Source organism: Pseudorasbora parva, chromosome 1, assembly GCF_024679245.1.
Source record: "Pseudorasbora parva isolate DD20220531a chromosome 1, ASM2467924v1, whole genome shotgun sequence".
Taxonomy (NCBI): Eukaryota; Metazoa; Chordata; class Actinopteri; order Cypriniformes; family Gobionidae; genus Pseudorasbora; species Pseudorasbora parva.
In genome coordinates, this window is record NC_090172.1 from 43,560,387 (window position 1) to 43,580,859 (window position 20,473).

The 20,473-nt window shown below is 37.4% G+C and overlaps 1 protein-coding gene across 4 annotated transcripts in view; it reads left to right on the top strand.

Moving 5' to 3' along the window:
- Positions 1-2,064: 2,064 nt before the first annotated feature.
- Positions 2,065-20,473, top strand: part of rnf111 (ring finger protein 111) — a 64,860-nt gene continuing 46,451 nt past the window's right edge. Inside the window, exon 1 of one of the 4 annotated variants that reach the window (XM_067441781.1) lies at positions 2,065-2,538. The gene's annotated coding sequence lies outside the window, so the exon portion shown is untranslated. The remainder of the gene's footprint in view (positions 2,539-20,473) is intronic. The other 3 variants (XM_067441800.1, XM_067441791.1, XM_067441809.1) reach the window with 3 other exon arrangements.

The following is a 20,473-nucleotide window of genomic DNA, read 5'->3' on the forward strand; positions in this document are numbered from 1 at the left end:
ATTCAAATACCGCTCCGTGCTGTCTGATTGGCCACTGCCTCATGGAATACTCGACATCGATTGGTCGAAAAGGGAAGGGACGCTTCTCAATCATCCTTCATATCAGCTTTCACATGTAAGCGCTGTAAAACACGACGACATTGAAATTAGCTAATTTAAACTCATCGTTTGACTGATTCCTTAGTATTAGGTAGTTGAGTGGTTATGTAGTTATTTTGGTGTTGATAATAGTGTTGATAATGGTGTCTGCTGGTCAAAGACCTTTCATTTTTTAAAGAATGGCCATTTTTATGAAACATTATGAATATGAAACCATTGCTTGCCACCCAATAAAGCATGCTATCGTCCAGAGAACCAGGGGAAAAAAGTTTTTGTGAAATTATTTTTTAAGTGTCATTGTATTGTTTCGAGCATAAGAACAAAATGGAAAAATAACATGTTTGAAAAATCATATATTATTCAAATATTATTTTTCTATCACACGTATGCTATTCACACCAGGGCAAATAAAAAGAAATTAATAGGCAAAAACCATGGATTAAAAAATGTATAAAGATGATTCTCAACTGTTATAAAAGATGTAACAGAATGATTTGATATATCATTTTGCTTCACACAATATGTGAATAAAATGGCAATAAGCAGGTTTTTGCATTGTATACAATGGATTTATACATTATATCTAATTTTCTTATTAATAGCTATGTTATTAGGTATAATGTGATGACAAAATATGTGTTTAATGGTAGTATTTGGAATGATTAATAATAGTAATATGTTTAATAGGAATATTGAAATATGATTTCTTCACCTATTCACTTAAGTCTCTCCCTGCCTTATAAACATGATTTAAGTCCTGGTGTCTTCTACAGTGGGCATATATGACATCAATGTCCTGTTTTATAACTGAGAGTCGTATTTTGATTTTAAACCCCATAACATTTTAATTTAATTAATTACAAAATATTATCATATTTCCATAAGTGTTACATTTGATCACTAAATTAATGTCAGTCATTTTTTAAGTCCAAGCTGAGTTGTCATTGAGAAGCTTCCAAGCCTTTGGTATCTCTGAAAAGCTCTTTACAGGGCATCCACACTTAAAACTATGGCATGTATGTTGACAGAGAAATTAACTAAAATATAATTTCCACAACAGAGAACAAAAAGTATATTCCTGGTCCAAGGAAGATGTATTCAAACAGTGGGGTTTCACCAGGAGTCTAGGGCCCATAGGGGGCCTCAATGTTACTTAAATTAATTTAAGATGAAAATTGTCATTAAAATAAGCTAAAACAACAATAAATCACAAACAAATTGAAAAGCCGTTGGGTCTTTGAATATTCCAAATGTGTCCAACCTGTGTAATAAAACACAATTAAAGCTATCATTGATGTAGAGAAAGACAGTACAACTGAAATAGTAATTAGTTCATGAACAAATCTTCTAAGTGAATGAATAATTATTGTGCATTTCCATGCTCTGACTCTTCGTCGTACGTTTCCTTCACTTATTTCCATTTTGAATCAAATGCCTATACATATTCTGATTTTTTGAATGCAGCTTAGACAACATATTGCCTACTTAAATGTGTATCACTTTTAGAAGTGTTTTTTGTAACTTCAAAGGGTTTCTTGTAAAATTACACCTTAATGGCACATGTATTTAGACCACTGTGTGTGGGTATGGGAAGCTTTTGAATTTGGGTAGGCCAAATTCAGGAGGAAATCTCCAAAAAGGTTCCCAGATCTGAGGAGCTTAAATAACGACAACCCCATAATAAAAATATAAGCTGATTTTGCACCTACACTTTATGTAATAGTGTAAGTAGGCTACATAAAGCGCTGACACATTCTGCCACTAGAGAGCATTAGGCGACCAACTCTCTAATACAACACAGTAAGTCAATTCGTCAGTATTCACAAACTGCACTAAAATATCTGAATAGATTCACAGGAGTCGGTAGTCAACCACAATGATCATTAACGGTTATTCGCAGTAGTTTTCGCCAAGCCTTTGTATCATGTGATGTTGTTGTCTCGGGGAGTCGCCAAGGATGCGAGAATGTCGTAAAATGTCGAAATGCTCCGTCGATTGCGCGTGTGTGTGCGTAGCAGCAGGGCTGTTCACATACACACATAGCAGCGCTCTAATGGACGCCGCGGATAGGCAGGAATGGGGACTCGCACCCGAGGGCAAACGAGGAGGAATTCGAAACGCATATGACCGCTAAATAAAATGTCCTCTCCTTACGATTAGCTCACCGTGACGTTAAACGTTCAATACTGTAAATCGCGTGCGTGTTCTCATATATATAAAGCGTAATCGTCGAAATATCCGCCAGTTAGCGGGGAGGCTAAAGCGCTGGGCCTCTCTCTCTATCTCCCTCCCTCTCCGGGTTTGTGTGACTGTCAGTTTCACACAAGCCTCCGCTGACGTTCACTCGCTTCCCCAATACTTTTCTACTTCTGTCGACGAAAATTGTACACTGGAAAAGGGATTAAGTCCAAGAGGGGTGGATTTCCGACGTGTATAGAGGTAAGTGACTCTCTTTATATTTGTTTTAATTGTAAATTTAAATTGGTATGAGCTATTGTTTGACTAACTGGAGAGGCTAATAGCCCGCCGCTAGCAGTTTCAGTAGAGTGCGTTTGTCCCAGCACATCCAGGCCCAATGGGCTACTGATACACAACATTGGTTGTTGTCACTATTGGTTTAAGCGTGTCTTAGATGTATGTTTTAGGATGGGTTTTATAATCAGTAGTGCTGTCAGCTGGTGTGTTGAATAAACTGAGAACAACAATATCAACATGCCATCGCTGCCTTTCTTTTTCTGTTGTTTATCAAACCTTCGGTGCCTTTGTGTTATGCTTTATTCGACTGTTATTGAACCGATGTTATTTGATTGGAAATGGAAAAGCTCGTTTCATCTGGCCATTTTGAGACGAAATTGGTCAGCAGCTCTTGTTTTCTTGAACAGCCAGCTGGATCAGATTCCAGTCTTTGCATTTACAATAACATTTTAATGTGCCCCCTCTGGGAGCTTGACATATGTGCTGTTGACTCTCATAAATCAGTGACATCTAAAAAAAAAAAAAAAAGAAAGAAGATAATTAATGTCTCAATGGCTCAAACTACTCTTCAGTGATTTGTTCAAATAATCTTCTTGTGCTTCCATCATCTGTTTGGAAAAATAGACCCTCACAAATTAGATTCAGGGTTACATCTTTTGCTCCCAAGTGTAGTAATCTTAATATTCCATCAAGATATGAAAATGCTATCCCTGTTATTTGTCTTAACAGCTCATTAAAATATAATGTCATCTGCCTCTTTACTGCAAATTAAGGATTAATTTGTATGAATTAATAATAACGTGTTTCAGCTTTCCAACACAAGACGTCATATGCCTGGTAAAAAGAACTACTGTTTTTCTCTCAGACCTGTTAATGTGTTGACAAATGTGCTTGATCCCTTAATATTTATTAATTTCCTAGCTATACTTACATTGAGGAGAAAAATGGTTTGAATGATACTTTTTAGTTAATTCTCTTAAATTGTAGAATTATTTATATTAATGAGGTGGGTCATTTACATTTTTTTGTATATTTTAATACAATTTAAAAGGTTAATTTATAATGTTAATAAAGTTGTTGTTTTTTTACATAGAAGGGCATATGATGTAAAATGATCAATCTAACCCTCTGTCTGAAACAATACATTTTCTTTTGTCAGTAAATGCCCACTGTTATGATTGGCTAATGTTAATTGCATAGGAAACCATATCAACGCCCACTCGCTATTAGTGTTAGTCTGCGTGAGTAAGAGTTTGGAAAACATTATCCTAGTGCTGGAACACCAGCTGTAAATGTTAAAATAGTGGGTGCATTTTTATTACTCGCTTTTGTGTTTCGAATTCCTCTGAAATGTTATAGTAGTGAGACAAGCTAGTATGTAGCGAAAAATGTCAGGGTACTGAAACAAAATTGTACAACGTACTGTTTTGATGCAGAATCATCCATGTCCTTATCGCGATGCATTGTAGAAACATTTAATTTCATCACCTATAGATTGCACACTGTTTATGTTCATCACTAATCCCCTGTCATGGTTCGCACAAAACAAAACTATATGACCATATTTACTTTGTTAGCACATAATAAAGGTCTAAAGGGGGCTGCACACCGGACGCAAAGCTCAGCGCCGCGCCACGTCTTTAAAATTTGAGCGCATTTTTTTCAATGAGTGTATATGTATGTCAGGAACGTTGGCATTCCTGACATGCAACAGAGCGCAATTTCAAGGTTTAATATTAAATTTATATTTCCCTCAAATCGTCAGTGTACATACTGACTTCACCCTGTGCTACAAGATACACCCATCGTGCAGCTCTTCAGTCAGAAGTCGATTCAAAATTGAGCTTGCGTGTATATAATGTGTCTGGTGTGAGATACCCACGGCACTGAGCTTCGCGTTCTGGTGTGCGACCCCCTTTAGAGTGAACAATTAATCTGTGCAAGTTAATACACAGAAACAGTTTGTTTATCGCAGTAATCTTTAATCAAAATCTGAAAACTTTCGGTCAAGAAACGACGTTCCTTCTCAGATGACGGGAGTTTGGCAGATTAGGTGTAAAACATGCTTAACCACACCCCTCCAACCGTTAGTCTGCTATGAGCACGAGATGTAGAGGAGGAGCGCTGAGGTAAAACTCTGCCCTCTATTCCATATTCCGTTTCGCTTGAAAATACGTCACAGCACTGAAGAAAACTCTTGCTACTTCCGGTTCACTGGGACTTTAAGGACTCGCAACCACACTCAGCGACGTTTATAACATCGAGTTCATCTTAAAGAATGGGGTTGTCACGGTTGTAAAAAACAATGCTGAAAAATACCTCGCTGTAAAAAAAAAAATCTATTTGAATTGAAAATTTTCTATTGTGTGATCACATTTAAATTTTTCAGTTAGCCAAATTGAATTTCTGTGAAATAAATTGCGTCAATTCACAGAAATTAAATTTGGCAACTGAAAAATTTAATGTGATCAGTCACTTGAAAATTTTCAATTGGAGACGTGAATTTGTTTTTACAGTGTAGCCATTTGCATCTACTCTAGAGGTTGTTTTTTTGCGTGTGTAGAACATGACAGGGGATTAGGGATGAATATAAACAGTACTTATACGATTATGTTGATGCGTTGTTCCAGCCCTACATTATCCATATAAAACCATCATTTACAGTTAAAGCATTATGATATTGTTTACTTACATTTTGTGATGCAGCCGCTGTAAGATCCAGTACAGTTGGCTGCTTCATCTTTCAACAAAAGTTTCTTTGCAAACTTTGCATGTCTCTCACTGACAAAGCAAAATGCTCCAAGCAAACATATATTCCTCCAACACGATCCGGGACCCTATATAAAATAAACTGTTCATATGCCGGGATCCCTCTGAAATCTCTGAAGAAATGCAAGCATGCTGTTTAAGCTGGAAAATTGTATTATTGTTGACAAATTAAAGTTCATGAAATGTAAACATCAGTAGCTTTTTAATTTGTAAAAACTACTGATGTTTACATTTCATGAACTTTAATTTGTGTGGTACATTTTTTGTGATGTTTACAGTCATTCTTTTCTCCCACATTTGGGCCGCATGTCATGCTATTGCTTGTGGCGGAGCTACTCAACATAGACATACACAGTGATCCCTGGGGAAGGAATTAAAACAGTCCCCTAAAATCCCCTATCTTCTGAAATCTGTATCCACCTTGGCGTCAAGAGGCACTGCCGCAATGGGGCCCTCTGGGGCCGCCTCATATGGAGGTGCTGTGGTGCACTTTGTTGCATGGCACAACGGTACATCACAGGTTGACAGGATCAGCCTCAGAGGAGCCTGGGAGGGCAGTCTAAGTCTAGCTCAGGGACAACGATGAACACAGTTTGAGGTCTTATTTCTTGATGGAGTGAAGGTGAAAATTGTGCTAAGAAGCTTAAATAATGAATAAATCAGTTTACAATAGAATCCCAGTTAGGCCTATACTGTTTTTATGTGGTGCAAGTATGGGTTTCTCATCTGAGTCTTGCAGTAATAATAATATTTACAGCAGGGATACATTCTAAAACCAGTTTTGTGTGTTTTAACTTTATACGCGAAAAGGCTTCTCGATATTCCTCTTTTTTTAAATTAATTTATAGGTATCGATGTTTTCTGAGATTATAGACTAAAGTGAGAGAGTTTTTTGAAATTGGATATTGCTCAATATCAGTGGGTCATAATAAAACTTAGTGGTCTTGGTAGAATAACACTATTACCATAGTTACAGTAAAACATTATGACTGCAGTTACTGGGAACTGGACTAGGACTTTATTTACTTTTATGGAAGAAGTTTTGTTGGGGTTTTTCTTTTGAAATAGTTTTGTTTTTCACATTTCTGATAGAGCAACAGTTTCTAATTTACATTAACTCTATATATTAATATTCTATACATTGTTGGCTTTGACTGCTTTCAGTGATTTACACAGATTTAGCTTATGTTTACACACCCAAGCGATTTCCACTGGATAGGTGGAGAGTGAATGTAGGGTTTGGCCGATAAACGATATATCGAATCGCGATAAAAATTTACGTCGATAACAATGATAAGCTCTGGACATTTTTACTCTATCCAACCTTTAACTGGTTAGCGAATTTACCCATGATTCATTGCGCATTTGAACCAGAAGTTGTTTGTCATTTTGCTTTTTGAAGCTTGTGTATGTTTGATAGCTTTTAGCTTGCTATCTTGTTTGCTGTAAAAGTCTGTTTCTCCATTTATGGAGCACAAATGGACAAAAAAACAGAGGTGGATACACACTAGGGATGCACCAAGTAGTTGGCCACCAAAAATGTTTGACCGAAAACCGAGAATGCACTTTTGGGCCATTTTCGGCCGAATGTTTTCGAAACATTACGACCAAAATGCTTTGACGACGCAAACAGAAACTGGAGAAACAGGCGGATATGGATTAATGTAATAACCAATCACGCGACCACAACCAGTCCGCGTGCAGCTTTTAGCTTGCACATCAAAGTACTCGCTACTGACAAAGAAAACTCGACACCAGAAGGAAAACATTTGTTGAAAGTTATATTGAAAGTGAAACTAACCTTGCGTTATCATCAAATGATAAAGACATTGTCAATAAAAGGTAGCGCGTAGGACTAAAACGATTCCAACAAATGTAAACCCGTAATAGAAAAAAACAGACGTTCAACAGGCGTGGCGCCGCGCCCCCTATTGCGCATCTTGTTGTGAGTGCCACACACATTGATCTTTTTCTATAGTTTGTTCTGTAAATTAAATTGAGAGTATAACTAATGCATATATGCAATTTTAAATACTGTATTTCAGATATATATAGCCTACATTTTACAATAATAAACACACAAACATCCGCACATTTCATAAGCATGCGTATTTATTTTTTTCCGTCAGTGTAACAACACATAGCCTACAGCCTGTAAAACATTTAAATGATTATAAGTAAATAATGGTAATCTTAAGAATATAAGAAAATTAAATATTTGTTTAAAAAAATTGTTTTATAGCCTATTGCTCCGCAAAGTTGCGTCAAGCCGGTCTGCGCTTTGAGATGAATGTGGGACACTAGCTGGATATCACCGTCTCGAATATCTTCGTCTTCATGTTTTCTCCTGATTTTGCAAAGCAACACTTGTTGTAAAACATCTAAAAAAAATTTTTTATCTTCCACAGGGTCAAGACATTTAGGCTATGTTTAATTATGCACTGCTAGAGAAAACGAAAGTAAAACCGCTGGGTGCACGTGAACTGCGCTATTCAAATAAACTTGACGTGCCTCAAGTCTAATAACAAGAACAAACTGTGTTAAATAATTTTTCGTCCTACAGTGTTTTTCTACTTTGCCACAGTAAAATGTGTGAACGGGTGTAATAGACAAAAACGAAAGGAAACGAAAGGAAGAAATGTTTCCCTTCACGGAAAATCTAGTGCGGATGAGTCCTTATTGAGGTTAGTAAAATAACAAAATGTAGTTCTTAAGTAGAAAATATATTTATGTAAACAGATAAAATACAAAATAGCCTATAGTAAATTATGTATTTTTATAAAAAAAAAAAAAAAAAATCACGATAAAGTGAACATGCTAGTTTTTCTAGCAAAAAATATGAAGGCTGGAATGTAAACCTTTTTTTTTTGCGGTGATGGTGGTGACGATCTCAGACCCGCGGTAGGCATCACACGACTGCGGTATTGCGGTAAAATGGTAACCGTCCCAGTCCTAGTAAACATTCCAAAATGTTGTGGATGAGAGTTAAATCAAATGTTGATTTTAACGAAGACGCATAACTCATTTCACGGTAAAACACAATGGATGTGTATAGTTCTTTAACTTTAACGTTTTCAGCTCATTTCAAGATCAAAGTGTGTTGAGCTTCAGGATGCAACGCTGAACATTTAAGTTTCATTTGTGTCAGTTTGCGCGTCATTTGAGGAGATACGAGCAACTCCAAACACATGAACAGCATGAATGAAGTTTGCACATGGATCGTGTGTGTGTGTGTGTGTGTGTGTGTGTGTGTGAAATATTTAATGAGAATTTATACATACTTGATAATATCTTCGTAAAACACCATTAAAATATTCTCAACGCTAGGCGCAACAAACATCAGAACAAGCTGTAACGTGTGTTTGTGATGAGGAGCGCTCATTCTTTGAGCTGTGTGCTTTAATTGATATGTGTTTAATTTAAATCTCACACTTTAATCATATTTAGAGCTGCTAACTTAAAGCTGCAGTCCGTATTTTTTTGCACTCTAGTGGATAATAAACAGAACTGCATGCATCTTGTGGAAGAACATTGCAGCCGGAGCTACTTCTCTCTGTTTATGTCTATGGCGAATCACGCAGGGACTGTGCTCCTCTGCAGCGGTACCTACCAATCTGGCCTGAAATAGTCCCAATATAAATATTTATTATAAGTGTACCATAATGATTAAGGGTAAGACAAAAACACGGCTTGGAAAATGGATTCATGTTGTACATTCTGATTATGTAATTTTTGTAAATCTTGAACACAAAATAAGTTACGGACAGCAGTTTAATAAAACAAGCTGTGATACAATAATGAATGGTTAGCTCAAAATCTGTACGTATGTGTACTTTTTCTCAATTGAATATAAACACATCCCTTGTGTTTGCTCACGTTCCAACGGTTACTTCCCTGTGTGATGTATAGGTTGTCAACCCTGGTTTCGTTTATTTAAAGCCCATCTTTCAAGTTGAAGATCACTGTGAATGAACGTGTAGATAAATGGTATAGGAACTCGACTTGCGTGAAGAAATTAATCATAAATGTGCATTAAAACAGTTTTTTAAAGGAAATTGTGAGTAAAATTACTTCCGTTGTGAAAAACGCTCTGATCGGAAGTGACGCAATGGCCAGTAAACATCGTCTCTTTGTAATGGAGTCAGACAGCGAAGAGGTTGCAGTTGGGATAAATGTCAACTCTTACGATGGGCTATTGCCGTATAATTACGAGCCGCCTAGGCGAGAGAAGGGTCAGGGAGAGTTAGGGGAAGGGTAAATGGAAATAGGAGAGAGATAGAGTTGTGTTGTGAGGAGAATCGGTTGAGAATTGGGCAGGTGTCTTGGTGAGTGACCACAGGGTATAGCTAATTGTGGCTAACGTTGTCTCCATGTTTATCACATTGCAGTATCTTTAATAAATCACATTTAGCAATATTGCTGTCGACTTTGTTGTTTTTCAAGCATCCATGTAGATTGTCACCATCTATGCCAGCAATGTGTCTTAAAATAGTTAATTTAGATCCCAGATTTTAAATGAATGTTGTAGGATGTAGGCTATAGCTTACATCTGTGACGGTCAGATAGGGATAGACATTCTGTGCATTTCAACACAACATAGTTTATCGTGAAATTTTGTAGAAATTGCTAGCTGATGTTTAATCAGTAACTGCTTTTTGTCTGCATGTTCTTCTTCTGCAGATGTCAAGCGTTTGGGCCGTATATCTGAACAACATAACCAGATAGCTGGAATTCCGAGCTTAGTCGGCTGTTATACTACTCACCTCTTAGTATTTCCGACGGACATAATGTAAATGAGCTCACATGTACTGTGGAGTACGTGTATGAAAGCAGTTAGTCTTTCGGCTAGGACGGGAATATGCTGTTCATGTAAATACAGTCATTGTAACAAGGATATGTTATTGATTCACTATTGTGACAACTCAAACCTACTATAACTATAATTATGATGACGACAATCTCTATTTTCTGTTTCCACCTCTCAGACTACGTAAACCCACGCTGAGAGCCAGGGCTGCAGCGCCTATGTTTGCCTGTCATTGCGTCATATGACTCGTTCTCTGGGAAAAGGCGGGTTTTTGGAGCGTAGCTTAGAACAGGCACTTTTTTTCTTAATTTCTGCCCGTGGGTGTTGTAAAACATATGTATTCATATGTATGTCTTCTTTAATTTACATTTTCATACAATATTTCTGTATAAATTAAGTTATAAAATTAAATTGAAAGATGGCTTTTAAGCAATGTAATTTTGCCAAAGAAGATTTTTATTATATTATATAGCAACCTACTTTAGTGTAGCTAATATGTGACGATAGCATAGCGCTTCACACTGAGAATTTGAATTTGTGACTATCTGGTGCAGATAGATGGTTTGTTTTTAACAGTGGACTCATCTCTAGTACGCCCATCTCTACTCTTGTTCCTATTTCAAGTTACCTTCCTGTCCAATATTTTTTGCTTCTTACAAAAGCCACAAAGCCTTCAGACTTGAAAGTTAAGTTGCACAACATAAATTTGATAATTTAGGCATTATTGTTGTTTATATTACTATTATTATATTTTATATATTAATATTACTATTTTGGTTTATTGGTTGCAGGTTGAGTTTTAGATTGTACTATGTTTACCTTTTTTAATTAATTTTAAGTAGATTTTTATATTTTTTACATCATATAACATGGCAATTGAATGCATTTAAAATGGTTTAGTTTCACAGTTATTACTGTATGCAATTTCAGCAATAAAACAACAACTAATAAAAAAATAGCAATTTCAGCCCCCCTCAAAAAATTTATGTTAATTTTAAGATATCCATCTTTTTTCTCATATATATTTAGTATTGCTGCTAAATAAAGAAAAAAGTAATTATTATCCGATTAATCGATGGAATAATCGATTACTAAAAGAATCGATAGCTGCAGCCCTAGAATTCAGTTACTCATTTGAATCATGCCACAGACCATTTATCCGCTCGGGTCAAAGTCCAAACGGTAGAGTACCATGAGCTCACTGGAGCAGGTCCATTTACTCTGATCGGTCTCGATAACTAAACAGCGCTGTGAGATCCAGTGAGAAGCGTGAATTCAGCGAAAAACACTCTTTAAACTACTTAAGCCAGACAAAACAGCGCTGACAAACACTAAACACTGCGCAATGATACAGTCGGAAGTAGGGCTGCACGATAAATTGCAATTAAACCACACAAGATTCGGCAAAGGCTGCAATTATTTTATGTGCAGCCTCTCAGAGCAGCACGGCTGAGATCAGTACTGAAGTACTGACTCTGCAAGCCATAGGGCGCTCTCACGGGCGGGGTTCTCCAAGTAAATGCCGGCGAAGTACGATAGCACACGTCATTCATGGAAATCCATGTGGAAATCGCTATGAACATCATACAGTCGGTGAGCTGAATAAACCGATTGAAACGCTTTGATTAAACATAACTAAATGTTGCTCATGTTTGGAAAGATGTTTGACGGATGTTGCTTTTTTTTAAATTTATGTTATAAGGAACTCAAACTTGTAGTGCTTTCAGATGGAACAGCATTTACTACTGATCCCAGAGCCGTCCTACACTGACAAACTGTGCATAAAAGATCATCGCAGACTTTGCAATTTCATAATCACGATAAGCCAAATCGTGATAAGCATGATTTCATGTAAAATGCGATTTGTCGTGCAGCCCTAGTCGAAGGATTTTCGATCTACAAATCTCCATAATTTACCATGGATTTATTGTACTAACTACTAGGGCTGGGTTTCGATTCAAATTTCAAGAATCGATTCGATTTCCGATTCTGAAGATCTTGAATCGATTATCATTATTCGATCCGATCCGATCTTTGAGATTTAGATAAGTGTTTTTAAAGAGAGCATTTTTTCCAGCTGTTACCTGAATATTACAGGACTGTAGTTATGCAACATATTGATACTATTATTATAGACATTCAACTGCAAATTAATGGAGTATTGATGGTTGTAAAGAACAAATGTGCGCTGTGGAGAGGGCGCGTGCTGTCATGACAAGCCAGCCATTACTTCCTTGCCAGTAAGTGTGCGCTGCTGTGAGAACGGCTGTGACGTAAGCCGCGTTCTCGACATATCCAGCAGCCCGAGTTTACTCGTCTACCTTACTCTAGCATAGGGCTGGGCGATAAAACGATAACGATAATTATCACGATATAATTTTCCTCGATAAAACGATAACAACAGGTCGATAAATTCTCGATATAATGCTTACGCGCTATGCGTAATGCTGCGCATGCGCATTGCAGACCGAGCGTCTGGGTGCTGCACACGGTAATGTTTACAGTCAGTGGCTGACAGGCTTGGAGGATCGGGGTTAAGTGGAGCGATAAAAATGAGCAATAGTGAAGAAAATGCAGCGCTCACGGCCAACTCGGAGGACACAGATATCGTTGACAAGTTAGTTCGCTCAACTTCAGTGGTTTGGAGATATTTTAGCGATCCCATCCGACATAAAACAGAGCGACGTGCGTGGACTGCTTATCATAGGTTCACGTTCACCACACGGAATTTAATTATTAAATTATCGTGTTTCTTCAAAGTCCTTCCATATAACATTGAGCCCAACACAGCGGTGAATCTACATTAACTACATTCACACACAGGCTTATTACCTTGTTAGCTGTAGTGGGTGACTTATTTACACCAGCCTAACGTTACCAAACTATAATCACTAAAACATTGGACTTGTACATCGCTATCATAATTGTTTGTCTTTGGTGATGTATTAATGACTCCGCATCGCCTGTATCAAAAGAGAAATAATGTCATCTGGTGTTTAAAATTAATAAAATAGACTAGACAGCCCTTACTGGAGATCCACAAACACTGAACTTTTCTCTCTCCCGACCAGCCAACTGTCGGTGAGGTGTGTGTGTGTGTGTGTGTGTCGGTGAGATGCACGGTGGACCAATCCACTGTGAGGCAAGAGAAGGGGCCTCAAAATGTTTCTTAAAACGCTTTGTTTTGACCGTTTGCCTTTTTAGTGTTTTACTTACACAATTAAATATATATAATACAATATTGAGCGTTTTTGTTCTATTTCAGCTGCGAAAATCGTTCACAGCAGAACCGCAACGCGTCTCACAACAACGTGTTTAAATGAACGATTCATTGTTTGAATGAATCGTTTGAATGAACGACTCAATGACTCGCTCATTAAGACGGCCACCTGCTGCCACCTACTGGTGGTTTAATTTGATCTTTAAACATACTTTCCAACATGTCTTATTTGTCTATTCTACAAATCTCAAAACATTATTTAATGCTGTTGTAATTTTTCAGTGTAAATTATTTAATTTGATTGGTAACAGCCCTTATAGTGTTTTATTTTAATTTAATGTATTGATCAAAATTACAAATATAAAATGAAACATGAAGCTTAGCCTATATTTAAAAAGATTAAGGGAACATGCCCTTTATAAAAGGTGAAAATATCACAAATTTCAAATGATTCAATAAAAATAAAAACCACAAATATGCAGATTTAAATATGTCAAAGCTGATTGAACACTGGTGAGAATATTGCTTCAGAATAAATTATATTTAACACACACACACAGACACACACACACACACACACTAATTTTTTACTTGGACAAGCTTGAACGATTTACTTGTTCAAGGACAAGCACATGAACATGCTTAATTTCAAGCCCTGTATAATGATATATTATTGATATATAGTGTTGAGTAAAAAAATGCTGACCACAGTTAAGATTTTAATAAATAAATCTACCTCAGTTTAAATAAATTGTTCACTTGTTTGGGAAGTGTTTGTCATGTTTTGACAATAAAGGATAGTTTAAAACCACAGCTAACTGTTTGTTCTCTACATATTTCACTCAGGAGCAAAAATATGCCTTTAAACTTTAAAGAAATAAACATTTTACATTTATCGTGATATTTATCGATATCGACTGATATGCTAAATTATATCGTGATAATTTTTTTGGCCCATATCGCTCAGCCCTACTCTAGCATTCTCTTTCCGCCGCAGTAACGAGAGAACAGGAAGAATGAGGGAAAACTCTATCTGTCCGCAGCGCTTCTTCAGCACGGCGGCTGCGGTATGGTAACGAGAGCTTCGGCTTGACTTTGTTTACCTACTCTAGTATTCTCTGTCCGCGGCGGTTCTAGAGTTTTCAAAGCTGCCATGTTCGTTGTTTTAATGTCCTTCCACCTCACGCGCATACGTGAATTCAATGACGCGTCAAATTAAAATTCACGGGGAAAATGTAGGCCTATTATTAAATCGATCCTCTGAGTTACCGATCGATCTTTAGAAATTAATATAAAAATCGATTCAGAATTGGTGAATCTATTTTTTTTTTCAACACAGCCCTACTAACTGCACCGACACCGTGAATGACAGTTTGTCTGTAAATGCACGCTCTGTGCTGCCATGCACATTGTAGTTTCGGTTTTGAATTTACTTGCTTGAATTGTGAGTTCATTAGCCTATTATTCTTAATGGAAAAAACAACAACACAGCACAACTCGTTGACAAACATTTCGTTTTGAAACCAAATCTACGTGATCATCTTGTCTGTCAGCTCTTCGCTCTCTGATGAATATAATCTGACTCCTGCTACTGCGTTTGTGCTGCGACACTCGTTCGGATTACACTTTACCAAGCAGATGCATTCAATTTTTATTTGTATTGTCTGTTTTATGACTGACCTAAATTATTTTATTTCTATAAAAAAAAATCTAAACGACCTTGGGGGCGGTGCCACGGTGGGCAAATGATGTAACCGGTGTTGAGTCTGAACACTGACTATCATAGTAAGCCTACCCTCAAGCCATCCTAGGTGTATATGACATTCCTCTTTCAGACAAACACAATCGGAGTTATATTAAAAATGTCCTTGCTCTTCCAAGCGTTATAATGCCAGTATCTGTTGGGTAATTTTTGAAGTCCATAAAAGTGCATTTGGTCGTCATAAAACTCTTCCACTCCGGAACAGTGTGGCTCCGGGGGGTTAATAAAGGCCTTCTGAAGTGAATTGATGTGTTTTGTGTGAGAAAAATATCCACATTTAAAACTTTATAAAGTAAATTATCCAGCTTTGGCAAATCGCCTTCCTTATTCAACTTACGGGAAAAGTGTAGTGTCCGCCAGGCCTCTCGCAGTTATCGTAGCATTTTGAACTGCGATAGGCGCTACACTTCTGTAAATTGAACAAGGAAGAAGATTCATGAATAAATCATGGGATAATTTTCATTTTTGGGGGAATTAACCCTTTGAGAGGCAGTAAGTTTTGCAGGGCAATCCTTTCTTTCTCCGTTTTGTTTCTAATTTGTATGTTAGCTCAATAACATACATATTGTATGTGCGGGACGTGCTCACGCTACTGGACTCTGACCTAAAGCGCACACGCCTTTCAGACAACAAACATGCGATCGCCATTCCGTTCTTTCACAGATTATTATTTGGGTTTGAATGGTCAAACGTGTAAAAATGCACGGTCTGGCGAGTATTGAGGTAAACACAGTCAGATATGTCTTTAGTGAAAGTATACAGCTGAGGTAATTAGATTCGTGCAGGTCTTAAGCCAGACATTCTGTGTGATTAATGTCCGACACCAAAGAAAAATAGAAAAGTACCACATGGTTGGCTAAATAACTTAATATTTATTTCTTGACTTGCTACTGTTAAATAGACCTAATAGCTGAAAAATAAAGAACTGTTTTTGTCATATTGTTTGTAATTTGCATTTTTTGATTGTTTTTAAAAACAAATTTTTAATACAATTAAAAATCTATATTATAATTATAAAAGTACACTTAAAAAATATTAAATTATTGGTATCATGAAATAAGATTTTGGTCATCCCAACCTATTTAGAAGTGAAAGGTTAGTAAATGATAAGATAATTGATAATGTGATCTCTGTAAGGATGTTCACACTGGCTGGTATTATAGCAATAAGAGGAGGAATGGTCAAAAACCAGGGCAGGAACATGCTAGCCAAGTGAATTTTTAGTAAAAATAAATAAAGCAATGAATAATAAGTTCTGTTGTCATATTAATCATGTTTCATGTTATGTTTTTTTGTTATTGTTGTTGTTGTTTTTTAACCGTGGTATCGAGTTAGTATTTGTATCGAGGTATTTTTGTCTGGTATCGTATCGAAGTCATAATTTTGGTATCGTGACAACACTACAGGAAAGTAGCTCTTTGATGCTGTTACCAGACAGAGAAGTTGACTCAAAACAAGAGACTGTATGCCTTATGAAACAGATGGCTACTTTCATAATTTACAGGTAAGGGAACTCAGGGCCTTGCTGTGGCTGCTGTGAAGCATAAGGCGTTTGGGGCTTGGTGCCACTCTGGGTGCTGAGATGTTAATTAGGGATGGCTGAAGAAATGTTAGCGCGTAATGGGATTCTGGTGAATGGAAGAGTGATCGGAAACAGCGAGATTTTGATTAAATAGGGAAAGATGGTTGTGAGATGAGAATAAAAGAGGTAATGAATAAAATGGCTGAATTGTTAGATTTTCATAATGAGAGGGGGAAGAGGCTTTGTGAACGTTGGTAATCATTGTGAAAATTACGGGCAGTGATGAATAAATAGCCATTATGCAAGCAAGCAGGAACCTAATTTGAGAGGGATTTAATTAGATTGCTTCAGCCCAAATAACTGCATTAAGGATCAAGGATCAAGATGAAGAGGCTCTTCAAACACACCTGTATTGAACAACATTTTATGCAGAAAAAAACAAACAGCTGTCTGCTATTAGGCTCCACATTGTGTGAGAGATGTGGAGTGCCCTTTTCCTGTGCTATTGTCATAAGATTAATGGGAAAACTATGGAGCCAGAATGGTGACTTTAAAATTTGGCATCAAAAATTAAAATTGTCATTGAAAACAAAAGCAGAACTGAAAAAGGAAACATTGGCATTGAAACATTTGCATTGAAAACAGTTGTATTGGCATTGAAACAAGTATTGGCACTGAAAAAATAAAATTATTAAAATATTACAATCGTATTCTTTTATTGAATTGGGATTTATTTGTATTTTTCAATGACAATCTTCAGATTTTTTCTTCATGTCACTCTTTTTCAGTGACAGTTTTTTTTTTACAATGTCAGTTTTTTTTCAATGTCACTGATTTTCAGTTTCAACTTTCTGTCACTGTTTTGGCGTGGAGAGGGGCGGGGTCTGAGGGGAGGGGTAAGTAGAGCGTAGTTTGCATATCATTTGCATGTAGGTATACTGAAGCCGTCACCAGCTCTGAAGCTGCATGACTAATGTCCAGTTTACCGGGAACTTCCAAGCCGCAAGTTTAAGTCTTTTTTTAATATTTTTTATCTGCCATTTATATGTTTTCTCGTGCAACCTGGCCGTCTTGGTTAACTTTTAACGTTATGCTGTTTTGTTTTTTCCGACGTTAACTGAAACATGTAAATTACTAACGCCGTGTTGGCTAACTTAACTGTGGTTAATGCGGCTGTGTAAGTTACACTACTGACATCCCCAACCACACACACACACACCGGAGACAGACGTTACTCCTAGGGCCGCGAGTGTGCTTTTATCTGTATTTAATTTAGTTGTGCTGCTGCACAAGACCTCATAAACGTGCTAACGCAAAACGTTCAGCAGTATCACACCAGCACAGCAGAATCCAGTGCCGTCACATGAGCACCATTAAATACAGATAGAAGCACTAGCGGCTCTCCTGTGTGTGTGTGTGTGTGTGTGTGTGGTTGGGGATGTCAGTAGTGTTACACAGCCGGCGCCCTGTTAATTATCATGTCAGTGGAGAAACAGCATAACGGCCGTTAAAAGTTAAGCAAACCGGCCAGGTTGCACGTGAATAAACATGTAAATGGCAGATTAAAAAAAACAGACTTGCGGCTTGGAAGTTCCCGGTAAACTGGACATCTGTCATGCAGCTTCAGAGCTGGTGACGGCTTCAGTATACCTATATGCAATGATATGCAAACTACGCTCTACTTACCCCTCCCCTCAGACCCCGCCCTCTCCACGCCAAAACAGTGACAGAAAGTTGAAACTGAAAATCAGTGACATTGAAAAAAAACTGACATTGTAAAAAAAAACTGTCATTGAAAAAGAGTGACATGAAGAAAAAATCTGAAGATTGTCATTGAAAAATACAAATAAATCCCAATTCAATAAAAGAATACGATTGTAATATTTTAATAATTTTATTTTTTCAGTGCCAATACTTGTTTCAATGCCAATACAACTGTTTTCAATGCAAATGTTTCAATGCCAATGTTTCCTTTTTCAGTTCTGCTTTTGTTTTCAATGACAATTTTAATTTGTGATGCCAAATTTTAAAGTCACCATTCTGGCTCCATAAAAACTAGGTCAGGGTGGGAATTAGAGCTCCACGATTAATAGTTAAAAGATTGCAATCTCAATTCAAATTCACTGTCTTTTCACACTACCAGCGACAAGATCCTGTTCATTTTTCATGTAGAGCAGCCGGTTTCCGACGACACGAGCGCCAATGACCGTTGTTGACCAGAAGGGGCTTCTCCAGCAACGCGACAAAGCTGAGATATGTTCAACGTTATGCAAATGAAGTCAGTGGAGCACACGTGAACCGTCGCTCTTCAGTGCCGAGGAAAGAAGAATCAACTCATTTTAACAGTCAACTGTCCTATAATTTATGATATGTCTCTGTACATACGGTGCTACTTTGGTGCTGACTCCGAGTGTGAATAGTTTCGTTAGCCCAGATAGACCAGCATTTGCCCTTTTGTTGCAGATGAATAGCCCTTGACTGCAAAAAGGACTTTCTGTTTCTCGTTCATCATTCATCTTTAATATTAGGCATTTTATGTACTGATTCCATTATATTTATTATATTTATACATTATATTTAGACCTTTCCTTCTGCAATGTATGTTTGTAGCGGCAAGAAAACTGATTTGCTGTCTACAACATAGAGTAGCATTCGTGAATGTCATTTACAAACATGACTAGGCAACCAGTAGCGGGAACAGCCACTAGTGTTTCCTTACTAAATGAATCTGCTTTTTGAACAAATCAATTGAATCTATGATTCAATGACTAAAGAAAGCAAATGCCTCGTTCCTGAATAAATCAGCCGTTTGAATGAATTCTTTTGAATAGAGCAGTTTTTCGCACCGACTGCTTCCAAAGCAGGACCGAACCTTTATCGTTGGGACTGCTCCGTCAAAAACACACTTCTATGGTATGATTTGGTGAAGTCCTGTGACAGCAGTGACCGTGGAAATCCACTTTGCGACGCGACTGAAGCAATGTTGTGAAGCCCGAAGAATACAGAGACCACAGGCTCTAGTTGTACTCGGGTCGAGATTTGTGATAAGCTGTCGGACAAAACCACACTACGAAAAGCATTATACAAGGTTTCAGATGGCACTGATGCCCGAAGAATACAGAGACGCCTCGCTAGAGCGGCAAGCTTCGGGAAGCGACTTTCATTTGCTTTCCTCCACCAGTCAGGAGCTTGTAGGCAAACTACTGCTGTATTGTAATATGTCTGTGTCGGCACGTGGGGTTCGTTGCATGTGTCGACGCGCCCGTTAGTAAAAAAAACAAACAAAACAAACATCAAAACTGTTTAACTGATAGTGTTAATCGGTCAAAATTCTTACTATCGGTTAACGGTTGAACGGTCAATATGAACATCCCTAATATCAATTCATAAACCTTTGATATGTATACTGTATATTGCAAAATATATGATGCCCATTTATATTGTGGAATAGTCCGGGTTTATTTACATGCTGAAATTTTTGGACCCCAGGTAGGCGCTACCAAGCTGCAAATATTTTACCAAACCAAAATAAAGTTAGAGCTTTTGACCAAATTCTTTGTCATCTGCAGATATATTTAAAGTAGGAGGGGAAAAAATTGATAAATTGTATTTTTTTGTGAAAAAAATCTGGGATTTTTTTTTTTTAGGCCATATCACCCAGCCCTATTAAAAGGTATATTTTTGTGGCCAAAACTGGTACTGCAATCACTTTCTAACGACTGTAGAGCGTTTTATCCCCTCTACCCTTCCCCCTTACTCAAGGTTGCCAGATAGGCTTCAGGATCCAACAGGAACGTTTGTAGCTGCAGCTGTGGTAAT